Source organism: Triticum urartu, chromosome 7 (assembly GCF_003073215.2).
Source record: "Triticum urartu cultivar G1812 chromosome 7, Tu2.1, whole genome shotgun sequence".
NCBI classification, from domain to species: domain Eukaryota; kingdom Viridiplantae; phylum Streptophyta; class Magnoliopsida; order Poales; family Poaceae; genus Triticum; species Triticum urartu.
In genome coordinates this window covers 608,539,892-608,553,754 of record NC_053028.1, presented here as the reverse complement: position 1 = coordinate 608,553,754, position 13,863 = coordinate 608,539,892, and positions in this window count along the sequence as shown.

Sequence of the window (13,863 nt, the reverse complement as noted above, 5' to 3'; positions counted from 1 at the left end):
TGACGTAGTTTCAGTGCTTGATCGGTCGGGCCGTGAAGACGTACGACTACATCAACCGCATTGTTATAACGCTTCCGCTTCCGGTCTATGAGGGTACGTAGACAACACTCTCTCCTCTCGTTGCTATGCATCACCATGATCGTGCGTGTGCGTCGGAAATTTTTGAATTACTACGTTCCCCAACATGGTGCACCCCTGCAGGGAAGTTTATCTATTCGAATAGCCGTGATCTTCGGTAACAGGACGACTTGGAGTTGTACCTTAACCTTATGACAACTAGAACCGGATACTTAATAAAATATACCCTTCCAAGTGCTAGATACCACCGGTGATCACTCTCTCACATGGCGACGAGGGGAGGATCGTCGGTTAGGATTATGCTATGCGATGTTACCTGGCGAACTTACCTTCTGCTCTCTTCTACATGCTGCAAGATGGAGGTGGCCAGAAGCGTAGTCTTCGATAGGACTAGCTATCCCCCTCTTATTCCGGCATTCTGCAGTTCAGTCCACATATGATACTCTTATTCCATTTGATACCAATGCCTACATATGTAGTGTAGTTCCTTGCTTGCGAGTACTTTGGATGAGTACTGATACGTCTCCAACGTATCTATAATTTTTGATTGCTCCATGCTATATTATCTACTGTTTTGGGCAATATTGGGCTTTATTTTCCACTTTTATATTATTTTTGGGACTAACCTATTAACCGGAGGCCCAGCCCAGATTTGCTGTTTTATGCCTATTTCAGTGTTTCGAAGAAAAGGAATATCAAACAGAGTCAAAACGGAACGAAATCCACTGGAGAAGTTATTTTTGCAAGGAAACCTACCGGATAGACTTGGACCCTACGTCAGAAGATGAAGGAGGAGCTCACGAGGGTAGGGGCGCGCCCCCTGCCTCGTGGCCCCCCCTTCGGTCCACCGACGTACTCCTTTCGCCTATATATCTCCATATACCCTAAAAACATCCGGGAGCACAATAGATCGGGAGTTCCACCGCCAGAAGCCTCCGTAGCCACCGAAAACCAATCTAGACCCGTTCCGGCACCCTGCCGGAGGGGGCAATCCTTCTCCGGTGGCCATCTTCATCATCCCGGTGCTCTCCATGACGAGGAGGGAGTAGTTCTCCCTCGGGGCTGAGGGTATGTACCAGTAGTTATGTGTTTGATCTCTCTCTCTCTCGTGTTCTTGATTTGGCACGAACTTGATGTATCACGACCTTTGCTATTATAGTTGGATCTTATGTTTCTCCTCCCCCTCTTCTCTCTTGTAATGAATTGAGTTTCCCCTTTGAAGTAATCTTATAGGATTGAGTTTTAAAGATTTGAGAACACTTGATGTGCGTCTTGCCGTGGATATCTGTGGTGAAAATGGGATACCACGTGCCACTTGATGTATGTTTTGGTGACCAACATGCGGGTTCCGCCCATGAACCTATGCATAGGGTTTGGAACCCGTTTTCATCGTGATTCTCCGGTAGAACATTGGGGCACTCTTTGAGGTCCTTTGTGTTGGTTGAATAGATGAATCTGAGATTGTGTGATGCATATCGTATAATCATACCCATAGATACTTGAGGTGACATTGAAGTATCTAGGTGACATTAGGGTTTTGGTTGATTTGTGTCTTAAGGTGTTATTCTAGTACGGACTCTAGGTCTGTTTGTGACACTTATAGGAATAGCCCAACAGATTGATTGGAAAGAATAACTTTGAGGTGGTTTCGTACCCTACCATAATCTCTTCGTTTGTTCTCCGCTATTAGTGACTCTGGAGTGACTATTTGTTGCATGTTGATGGATTGTTATGTGATCCAATTATGCTATTATTGTTGAGGGAACTTGCACTAGCGAAAGTATGAACCCTAGGCCTTATTTCCTATCATTGCAATACCGTTTACGCTCTCTTTTATCATTCATTACCTTGCTGTTTTTATAATTTCAGATTACAAATACCCATATCTATTATCCATATACCACTTGTATCACCAACTTTTCGCCGAACTAGTGCACCTATACAATTTACCATTGTATTGGGTGTGTTGGGGACACAAGAGACTCTTTGTTATTTGGTTGTAGGGTTGCTTGAGAGAGACCATCTTCATCCTACGCCTCCTACAGATTGATAAACCTTAGGTCATCCACTTGAGGGAAATTTGCTACTGTCCTACAAACCTCTGCACTTGGAGGCCCAACAACGTCTACAAGAAGAAGGTTGTGTAGTAGACATCAAGCTCTTTTCTGGCGCCGTTACCGGGGAGGTGAGTGCTTGAAGGCATATCTTTAGATCTTGCAATCGAGTCTTTTAGTTTCTTCTTTTATCACTAGTTTAGTTTATAAAAGAAAACTATAAAAAATGGAATTGAGTTTGTCTCATACGCTTCACCTTTTTAATATGTTTCGTGAGTATGATGGAAAGGATAATTGTGCTCAAGTGCTAGAAGAAGAAATCTGTAGAATGTTTGGCACTAAATATTTGAATGATGAGCATGATTGCAATGTTGTTAGTATGAATTCCTTGAATATCTATGATGCTAATGATATGCATAGCCACAAGCTTGGGGAAGCTATGTTTGATGAAGATGATATTTTTTGTCCCCCAAGTTTTGATGAGCAAATTTATTATGATGAAAGCATGCCTCCTATCTATGATGATTATTGTGATGACACATATGCTTTAAAGAATAATAATAACAATGAACCTTGTCATCTTGATCTTAATTTCCAATCACATGATAGTTATTTTGTTGAGTTTGCTCCCACTATTATTCATGAGAAGAATTTTGCTTATGTGGAGAGTAGTAAATTTTTCTATGCTTGTAGATCATGAAAAGAATGATTCAGGTGCTGGTTATATTGTTGAATTCATTCATGATGCTACTGAAAATTATTATGAGGGAGGAATATATGCTTGTAGGAATTGCAATAATATCAAGTTTCCTCTCTATGTGCTTAAAGTTTTGAAGTTATGCTTGTTTTACCGTCCTATGCAAGTTGATTCTTGTTCCCACAAGTTGTTTCCTCACAAAATCCGTATGCATAGGAAGTAGGTTAGACTTAAATGTGCTAGTCATATTCTTCATGATGCTCTCTTTATGTTTCAATTCTTATCCTTTATGTGAGCATCGTTGAAATCATCATGCCTAGCTAGGGGCATTAAACAATAGCACTTGTTGGGAGGCAACCCAATTTTATTTTTGTTCCTTGCTTTTTGTTCCTGTTTAGTAATAAATAAATCATCTAGCCTCTGTTTAGATGTGGTTTTATTGTTTTAATTAGTGTTTGTGCCAAGTAGAACCTTTGGGAAGACTTGGGGAAAGTCTTGTTGATCATGCTGTAAAAAACAGAAACTTTAGCGCTCACAAGAATTGCTGCCATTTTTATTTGGAGAGTGCTATTTAGTTAATTCTTTTTTAATATGATTAATATATAAATTCCTCAGGTCCAGAAATTTATTTTATAATTGTATGAGTTCCAGAAGTATACGTTTGATTCAGATTACTACAGACTGTTCTGTTTTTGACAGATTCTGTTTTCTATGTGTTGTTTGCTTATTTTGATGAATCTATGGCTAGTAAAAGAGATTATAAACCATAGATAAGTTGGAATAAAGTAGATATTACACCAATATAAATAAAGAATGAGTTCATTACAGTACCTTGAAGTGGTCTTTTGTTTTCTTTCGCTAACGGAGTTTACGAGTTTTCTGTTAAGTTTTGTGTTGTGACGTTTTCAAGTTTTGGGTAAGGATTTGATGGACTATGGAATAAGGAGTGGCAAGATACTAAGCTTGGGGATGCCCAAGGAACCCCAAGGTAATATTCAAGGATAACCAAGAGCCTAAGCTTGGGGATGCCCCGGAAGGCATCCCCTCTTTCGTCTTCGTTCATCGGTAACTTTACTTGGAGCTATATTTTTATTCGCCACATGATGTGTGTTTTTCTTGGAGCGTCAATTTATTTTGTTAGGATTTGCTTGCTGTTATTTAGAACAATGTTTTTCATCTTTTATTTCAATAAAAGTGGCATTGATATCCTTTACTATGCCTATGTTACAAGTATACATGTTGCTGTTTGAAAACAGAAAGTTTACCGCTGTTGCAATAATTCCCTAGAAAAGTCAGAATGTGATAAAATGTTGAAACCTTTTGAATATTAAGCTCTGATAAATTTACTACAGTGAGAATTTTCTTTAATAATTTTTGGAGCTAGGGAAGGATGGATGTTTCTGCTTTCTTTACAGACTATCCTGTTTAGGCAGATTGCTGTTATGTTTGCATATGTTTGCTTCTTTAATGATTCTATTTGAGGATAGGACTATTAAATATGCATAGGAATTTAGTATGCAATGTTGAATAATAATTTTAGTGATTTGCAACAGTAGAGTATGATAAGGTTTTTGCAACGGTTTATACTAACTTATCTCACGAGTCCTTGTTGAGTTTTGTGTGATGAAGCTTTTGAGATTTAGGGAGACCTTGATATGAGAGGAATTAAGGAGGCACAAAAGCTCAAGCTTGGGTATGCCCAAGGCATCCCAAGATAATACTTCAATAACTCTCAAGCATCTAAGCTTGGGGATGCCCCGGTTGGCATCCCACCTATCTTCTTCAACAACTATCGGTTAGTTTCGGTTGATCCTAAGTTTTTGCGTCTTCACATGATGTTTGCCACTCTTAGAATGTCATTTTATTTTGCTTTGCTTTCTGTTTGAATAGAATACCAAGATCTGAAATTATTAAATGTTAGAGATTCTTCACATGGTTGCATAATTATTCAACTACTCATTGATCTTCACCTATATCTTTCGGAGTAGTTTGTCGATGCTCTAGTGCTTCACTTATATCTTTTAGAGCATGGTGATAGTTTTATTTTGAAGAAATAGATGAACTCTCATGCTTCACTTAGATTATTTTGAGAGTCTTAAATATCATGGTAATTTGCTTAAAATCCTAATATGCTAGGTATTCAAGATTAGTAAAATTTTCTTATGAGTGTTTTGAATACTAAGAGAAGTTTGATGCTTGATGATTGTTTTGAGATATGGAGGTGATAATATTAGAGTCATGCTAGTTGAATAGTTGTGAATTTAAAGAATACTTGTGTTAAAGTTTGTGATTCCCGTAGCATGCACGTATGGTGAACTGTTATGTGATGAAGTCGGAGCATGATTTATTTATTGATTGTCTTCCTTATGAGTGGCGGTCGGGGACGAGCGATGGTCTTTTCCTACCAATCTATCCCCCTAGGAGCATGCGTGTAGTACTTTGTTTCGATAACTAATAGATTTTTGCAATAAGTATGTGAGTTCTTATGACTAATGTTGAGTCCATGGATTATACCCACTCTCACCCTTCCACCATTGCTAGCCTCTCTAGTACCGCGCAACTTTCGCCGGTACCATAAACCCACCATATACCTTCCTCAAAACAGCCACCATACCTACCTATTATGGCATTTCCATAGCCATTCCGAGATATATTGCCATGCAACTTTTCACCGTTCTGTTTATTATGACACACTCCATCGTTGTCATATTTCTTAGCATGATCATGTAGTTGACATCGTATTTGTGGCAAAGCCACCATTCATAATTCTTTCATACATGTCACTCATGAGTCATTGCACATCCCGGTACACCGCCGGAGGCATTCATATAAAGTCATATCTTGTTCTAAGTATCGAGTTGTAATTCTTGAGTTTTAAGTAAATAAAAGTATGATGATCATCATTATTAGAGCATTGTCCCAGTGAGGAAAGGATGATGGAGACTATGATCCCCCCACAAGTCGGGATGAGACTCCGGACGAAAAATAAATAAAAGAGGCCAAAGAAGCCCAAATAAAAAAAGAGAAAGAAAAGAGGCCATAAAAAAGAGAAAAGGCCCAAATAAAAAAAATAAAAAATGAGAGAAAAAGAGAGAAGGGACAATGCTACTATCCTTTTACCACACTTGTGCTTCAAAGTAGCACCATGATCTTCATGATAGAGAGTCTCCTATGTTCTCACTTTCATATACTAGTGGGAATCTTTCATTATAGAACTTGGCTTGTATATTCCAATGACGGGCTTCCTCAAAATGCCCTAGGTCTTCATGAGCAAGCGAGTTGGATGCACACCCACTAGTTTCTTTTGTTGAGCTTTCATACAATTATAGCTCTAGTGCATCCGTTGCATGGCAATCCCTACTCACTCACATTGATATTTATTGATGGGCATCTCCATAGCCCATTGATACGCCTAGTTGATGTGAGACTATCTTCTCCCTTTTTGTCTTCTCCACAACCACCATTCTATTCCACATATAGTGCTATATCCATGGCTCACGCTCATGTATTGCGTGAAGATCAAAAAAGTTTGAGAACATCAAAAGTATGAAACAATTGCTTGGCTTGTCATCGGGGTTGTGCATGATTTAAATATTTTGGGTGGTGAAGATGGAGCATAGCCAGACTATATGATTTTGTAGGGATAGCTTTCTTTGGCCATGTTATTTTGAGAAGACATAATTGCTTAGTTAGTATGCTTGGATTATTATTGTTTTCATGTCAATATGAACTTTTGTCTTGAATCTTTCAGATCTGAATATTCATATCACAAGTAAGAAGAATTACATTGAAATTATGCCAACTAGCATTCCACATCAAAAATTATCCTTTTATCATTTACCTACTCGAGGACGAGCAGGAATTAAGCTTGGGAATGCTTGATACGTCTCTAACATATCTATAATTTTTGATTGCTCCATGCTATATTATCTACTGTCTTGGGCAATATTGGGCTTTATTTGCCACTTTTATATTATTTTTGGAACTAACCTATTAACCGGAGGCCCAGCCCAGATTTGTTGTTTTATGCCTATTTCGGTGTTTCGAAGAAAAGGAATATCAAACGGAGTCGAAACGGAACGAAATCAACTAGAGAAGTTATTTTTGCAAGGAAACCTACCGGATAGACTTGGACCCTACGTCAGAAGATGAAGGAGGAGCTCACGAGGGTAGGGGCGCGCCCCCTGCCTCGTGGCCCCCCCTTCGATCCACCGACGTACTCCTTTCGCCTATATATCTCCATATACCCTAAAAACATCCGGGAGCACAATAGATCGGGAGTTCCACCGCCAGAAGCCTCCGTAGCCACCGAAAACCAATCTAGACCCGTTCCGGCACCCTGCCGGAGGGGGCAATCCTTCTCCGGTGGCCATCTTCATCATCCCGGTGCTCTCCATGACGAGGAGGGAGTGGTTCTCCCTCGGGGCTGAGGGTATGTACCAGTAGTTATGTGTTTGATCTCTCTCTCTCTCTCGTGTTCTTGATTTGGCACGATCTTGATGTATCGCGACCTTTGCTGTTATAGTTGGATCTTATGTTTCTCCCCCCCCCCCTCTTCTCTCTTGTAATGAATTGAGTTTCCCCTTTGAAGTAATCTTATCGGATTGAGTCTTTAAAGATTTGAGAACACTTGATGTATGTCTTGCCGTGGATATCTATGGTGACAATGGGATACCACGTGCCACTTGATGTATGTTTTGGTGACCAACTTGCGGGTTCCGCCCATGAACCTATGCATAGGGGTTGGCACACGTTTTCGTCGTGATTCTTCGGTAGAACTTTGGGGCACTCTTTGAGGTCCTTTGTGTTGGTTGAATAGATGAATCTGAGATTGTGTGATGCATATCGTATAATCATACCCACAGATACTTGAGGTGACATTGGAGTATCTAGGTGACCTTAGGGTTTTGGTTGATTTGTGTCTTAAGGTGTTATTCTAGTACGAACTCTAGGGCTGTCTGTGACACTTATAGGAATAGCCCAACGGATTGATTGGAAAGAATAACTTTGAGGTGGTTTCGTACCCTACCATAATCTCTTCGTTTGTTCTCCGCTATTAGTGACTTTGGAGTGACTCTTTGTTGCATGTTGAGGGATTGTTATGTGATCCAATTATGCTATTACTGTTGAGGGAACTTACACTAGCGAAAGTATGAACCCTAGGCCTTATTTCCTATCATTGCAATACCGTTTACGCTCTCTTTTATCATTCATTACCTTGCTGTTTTTATAATTTCAGATTACATATACCCATATCTATTATCCATATACCACTTGTATCACCATCTCTTCGCCGAACTAGTGCACCTATACCATTTACCATTGTATTGGTGTGTTGGGGACACAAGAGACTCTTTGTTATTTGGTTGTAGGGTTGCTTGAGAGAGACCATCTTCATCCTACGCCTCCTACGGATTGATAAACCTTAGGTCATCCACTTGAGGGAAATTTGCTACTGTCCTACAAACCTCTGCACTTGGAGGCCCAACAACATCTACAAGAAGAAGGTTGTGTAGTAGACATCAAGTACTCACGGTTGCTTTGCTCCCCCTTTTCCCCCTTCCGATACCCGATTGTTGCAACCAGGCGATGGAGTCCAAGAGCCAGACACCACCGTCGATGACGACTACTACTACTCGGGAGGTGCCTACTACTATGTGCAGCCCGCTGACGATGACCAGGAGTAGTTTAGGAGGATCCCATGTTGGAGGCATGTGCCTCTTTCGATCTGTATCCCAGTTTGTGTTAGCCATCTTAAGGCAAACTTGTTTAACTTATGTCTGTACTCAGATATTGTTGCTTCCGCTAACTTGTCTATGATCGAGCTCTTGTATTCGAGCCCTCGAGGCCCATGGCTTGTAATATGATGCTTGTATGACTTACTTTATTTGTAGAGTTGTGTTGTGATATCTTTCCGTGAGTCCCTGATCTTGATCGTACACGTTTGCGTGTATGATTAGTGTACGATTGAATCGGGGGCATCACAAGTTGGTATCAGAGCCGACTTCCTGTAGGAATCCCCCTTCCATACTCCTTGGTCGAAGTTGAGTCTAGTCGATGAAAATTGTTTTACTAACATGGCTGTGCGGCCCATGGGCCCACATCGCCATTGGGTAATATTAGTATCTTTTATTCCTCGACCTATACTCTGGGACTCTGATCTCTCTTCTATTCGGGTTAAAATGAATTTACTAACTCTGACTCTAGGTTCTCGTAACTACTTTCTCCCGGAGAGCCCCTTATTACAGATGATCGCCTACTGCACCAGAAGATTCAGAAGATACTATCCGAAGTTATCCCGAGAACTTGTGCTCATTGCGTTTGCAATTCGCTTCCACCGTTAACCCCTATAGATAACTACATGCACTTGCCATTCTTACCTTAGTCCCCAGTTGCTCTTGTTATTACAAGATACCCCAGAATACTCGTTGTTATTCCGAGAATCCTTGTGCCTATTGCCTTGCAGTTCCTTGTCACCTGAATACACCTACAAATTAATCCGCACACACACTGAGGATTTGTTTCTCCCCAGTTGTTCATGTGTTTCACCAAAGTTTTCGAAATCCCATTCGATCTTCCAAAAATCCTGAGCAGCCTATTGCTCTTAAAATTCTTGCTGGCTTGCACTATGGTTAAACCCATAAGTCTCGTAATTTTATTGCATCCCTTGTCATTATCATTTTGTGTCTGTTGATTCAATATGTTGCGAATGCTCGCAATCCTCAATCAGATCCTAGAAGTCATCCTTCTAGCTCAGACGTCATTTTAAACATGAGTTGGATCTCGACCAATCAAATTGCCATTGATTGTAACCCTAAGGCTATTCCACTTATCCATCCCTAATCAGAGCATTGCTTCTGATCCCTTTTCTTGGAATTCATAATTCCTTTGCATTTGAGCTTTGAATTAGCAGTTGCTTCTATAATCCAATGCCTTCGCATTGTTTCTTCCTCTGGTTGCGTGCCGATACTCACATCAGCTTCTCGATGGACCGTCGGCTCCTTTGTTGAAATATTATCCGACAATGCCCTTCATATCAATCCCTTTGGAAGTTCTTCCTCTGATATATAATGCCATTGGTAAATCCTATTCTCTAATTGGCCAACCATGCTTTGCCTTTGAGCTGGAGATATTTCCTCTTGAAACTTGTGGTATATGTTTCTAAGAAGGCCCTATGGGTTGAACCTATGCCTTCCTTAATCTGTGTGATCCCGAAAGATTTCACGTGTCATACTTATCTGGTATTTCACCAGGTAAAATTTTTCAACACTAATGTCATTTTTGAAACGCGAGAAGTGAATGGAAGGTTATACATTGAAGAAGTGGGAGTCGACCTTGAACTTTGTGTTCATGCCCATGGACACGATGTAGATCCTACCATAGAAGCTTCTTGTAATAATAACTATTTCGTTGATATAATATCATCTGGTATCTGTGAATTGATCCTATGCAATTGTGGTTCTGACCATATATTCTCTTTGATCCCATTTCTCGGACAAGTTAAAGCACTTGTCTTTTTCTAGTCAATACCCTAGTCCCACCTCTACTTTGATCTACCGTCAAGTATTACCCTCCGGTGTCTCGAGAATATTTAAGACCTGTGTTGCATCTTATGAGTCTTCATCAGCTATTATTTGTCACTGATTCCAATTTTTCATGGGTTCTGAGTTGTTAGTCGCTCAAGAACACCGGTAAGTGAAACGATTCCGCACTCTAGTTCGATAACTCTAAGTAATCTTCGTTGCTTATGAGTTTAATAATCCTTCAAGTCATTCCTAGCCTGATCGGCTATATCATTATTGTGCTAAATTTTAACTGGGCCACCTGGTCCTTCTTTCCGGAGCACAATTTTTGACGATAAGCTAAGATTATGTCGATCTTCCTCATCATATCATTTCGCTTTGGACAGCAATCTTGGGTTGGAGTTTGTGTCATACCCTTGGATCCATTAACCTTTCGCTTCATCATACCTTTGACTTGATGTCATCACCAATCGATTACATCTTCCTGGAGCCTCTTGACAAAATTTGTCGTGATCGTCAAACAACATTTGATTCCTTCTAGGATATCAATCGAATTCATGAGGGTAAGTGCCATCTTCGTAACTGGGTAATTTGAGTTACCATCGACAGCATATTTACCTTCCTTTCATCACAAACTTGTTCATGTTATGGATACAACTTGCTATCCAGTCTGTGTTATGTTCTACCTTGAAGTATTATTGTCCTTATGTCAAGGATGTTGCAAGGATTGCACCACCTCTTAAGAATTCTTGCTATAGTAATACTTCTCGTCATCTCCGTTCATTCCTTGGTCCTCATGTTGTTTCTAACCAGAATACCAACAAATGGTCTGTGATGTGTAAAATTCAAAAATTCTAGCAACCCTATTGCTTTGACCTTAATGGTCGATAGCCTCATTCTAAGTCTATTGCTTATTGAATCATCATTCAAACATTGAACGTGCTACCTAGTCCAGATTTTTGGGTGCACTTTTCAGCCAATGTTTAATTGTGTATGTTTTCTTCGAGCCTACATCATTATATCATTTGATCCGACAAATGTTATCCCCTTGTTCACATAAGTGTGGAAATCCACCTTTTGAAAATCTCAATGAATTGTCCCTGAGTCACTCAGCCACCTCCTCACCTCTCCTTCATTTAATGATGAACTCTTGTTTTGGGACCCGCTTTCATAGTTAAATTTCGAGAATCTTACAATGTCATCTCGACAATTTGTGTTGCACCTTTCTTCTCAGGCATGCCGAGTCTGAGTTATCCTGACACCAATCAGATCTGAATCTTGGTAAGATATGATGGTTGGAACATATTCCCAAGAGTTATCACCTTGGTCTTTATGTGACCCGGTAATGTGATGTCGTGCCTAGCACACCTTGCCCGAGGCCCTATTGTTATAGATTTCTTATTAGCAAGGTTATCAATTCTTCCATGAGGAAATTGTAAGACTTATTCTATAGGTTGTTTCCGATGGATCCATTGTATCCAATGTCTGACCTTTGCTTGAAGACCATGCCAATGCTACCTCGAAGCATGTCTGTGGTACTCTGATTTTCAATAAGAGCATTTGAAGAACAATGCTAAAAATTATTTATTAATCATCCAAACACCATTGTATGGGTAATGTCATCAAATTTCTCTCCCTTTTCCTAAAGGGTTTTCTACGAGATATCCTATCATGGATATCATACTCTGCTTGTCCTTGGGAAGGATATACCCTTGAAATATGTGTTTAAACACATTTTCCTTTCCATTGTTCTGTTTAATCTGATAACCATGTTTTCCTTTCCATTGGTTGGATTAACGTTTCTTGTGATCTATATGATCTATGGAGTAATATTCTCCTACTTATGTAAACACCTCGGTGTACAATTCTGTCAGAAAGACCCTGTTACTTTTGTTGATGACATTCTGGTAACCACCGATGGGCGAGAACTTTCCCTACTGGTCCGCCTCGTTCAACTAGCAAGAAAATGGTTCTCTTTGTCCCTCGCCCTTGGTACCGATGTTGTTGCCGACATAACCGACAAACTATCCTCTGACATGTCTGGCTTACCTGATTGTACAAGATGTCACCGACCTTCCTACTTGTAAACCACATGGTGGGCCCATAACCCACAGTTCCACAAGATCAAAACCTGACTCTCATGTACATCCCTCTTTCGAAGTTATCCCTTGCCCTTCGTTTCGTATGTAATTTGCGAGCCACCCTCCTAGTGATTAATTCTGGTATCGGACACAACACTTATTCTTGTTGCTCCGAACCCCTTGCACACTCTGTTTCAGGCAATAAACGATTGCCTATCCGCTCGAAACTTCTTATTGCACCGTCTTACTTTCTCTCGATGTTTTCTTAAGTTTCAATTCGAGAGTTACTTTCCGCCACCTTCCCTGGTGTTATCTACCGGCTAAGCAGCCTTGTAGAGGCCCGTTCTTCCGAAGTTACCCCTTAGCATTATCGTAAGTACGGTGGAGTTCCTGAAGAAAGGACGACAACCTCATCATGATGCATTGATGCATAGGAATGAAGACATCAACACTATGGATCGACCACTTTGAGAAGAGCAACCAAGGCCGAGAAGATCCGTTAGCATTTCGTAACTAGACCTCCCCCCTTCTCTACCTCTTAAATCTCGGGACGAGATTTCTTGTAGTGGAGGAGAATTGTGACGCCCGGATCGTTAAGCTATAGTAACCCTCTACTAATGATGCCATGTCACCACGATTAATGTGGTTAATCTCACGTTAGTTCAAAACTGATCCAAAATTCAAATTTAAATAAAATTAAACAATAAAGTTTTCAAACATTAAAACTAAAATGTTTTATATGTGCCAAATAATTCATAAGTACATATGGTGAAGAAACCACACTTGTATAAAATGTGTAAATACTCAAAAATGAATAAAATAGTAGCAAAACAATTACTTAAATGATTATAAAATAATAAACAATTACAAACTATTTTATATTAGGTGCCAAGATAATTGTGGTAGTGGCATAAGTATTAATAATATATTAGGTACGACTTGGGTATTTCATAAAAATAAAATTTAATAAAACAAAAGAACTAAAATAAAAGAAAATAGAAAACAGTAACTAAACTAAAAAAGGAAAAAGAGGAAAGGCCCCGTGGCCAACAGGGCCAGACGGCCCAGATGGCCAATCCACCTGGTCCAATCGGCCGGCCCAACCCCTCCCGCTTAACCCTACTCCCTCCCGAAACCCTAATCGACCGCCCTAGTCCCCCCCCCAGTTCCCCTCATCCCCCCCACACCCGTCTCCCTTTCCCCGATTGGATCGGGGCAGCGCCCCGCTGGCCACCTCACCCGAGCCGCCGCCCCGGACCTTCCCCTCCTCGTCGGCCGTCCTCGACCTCCTCGCCGGTCATCCTCGACCTCCTCGCGTGCACCCCTCCCCCGCCCCTCCTCTGTTCGATCCCGTCTGGATCGGGGGTAGGCGGCCCTGACGTCGCCGCCACCTGAAGCCGCCGCCCGGAGTCCCTGTCACCGACCACTGC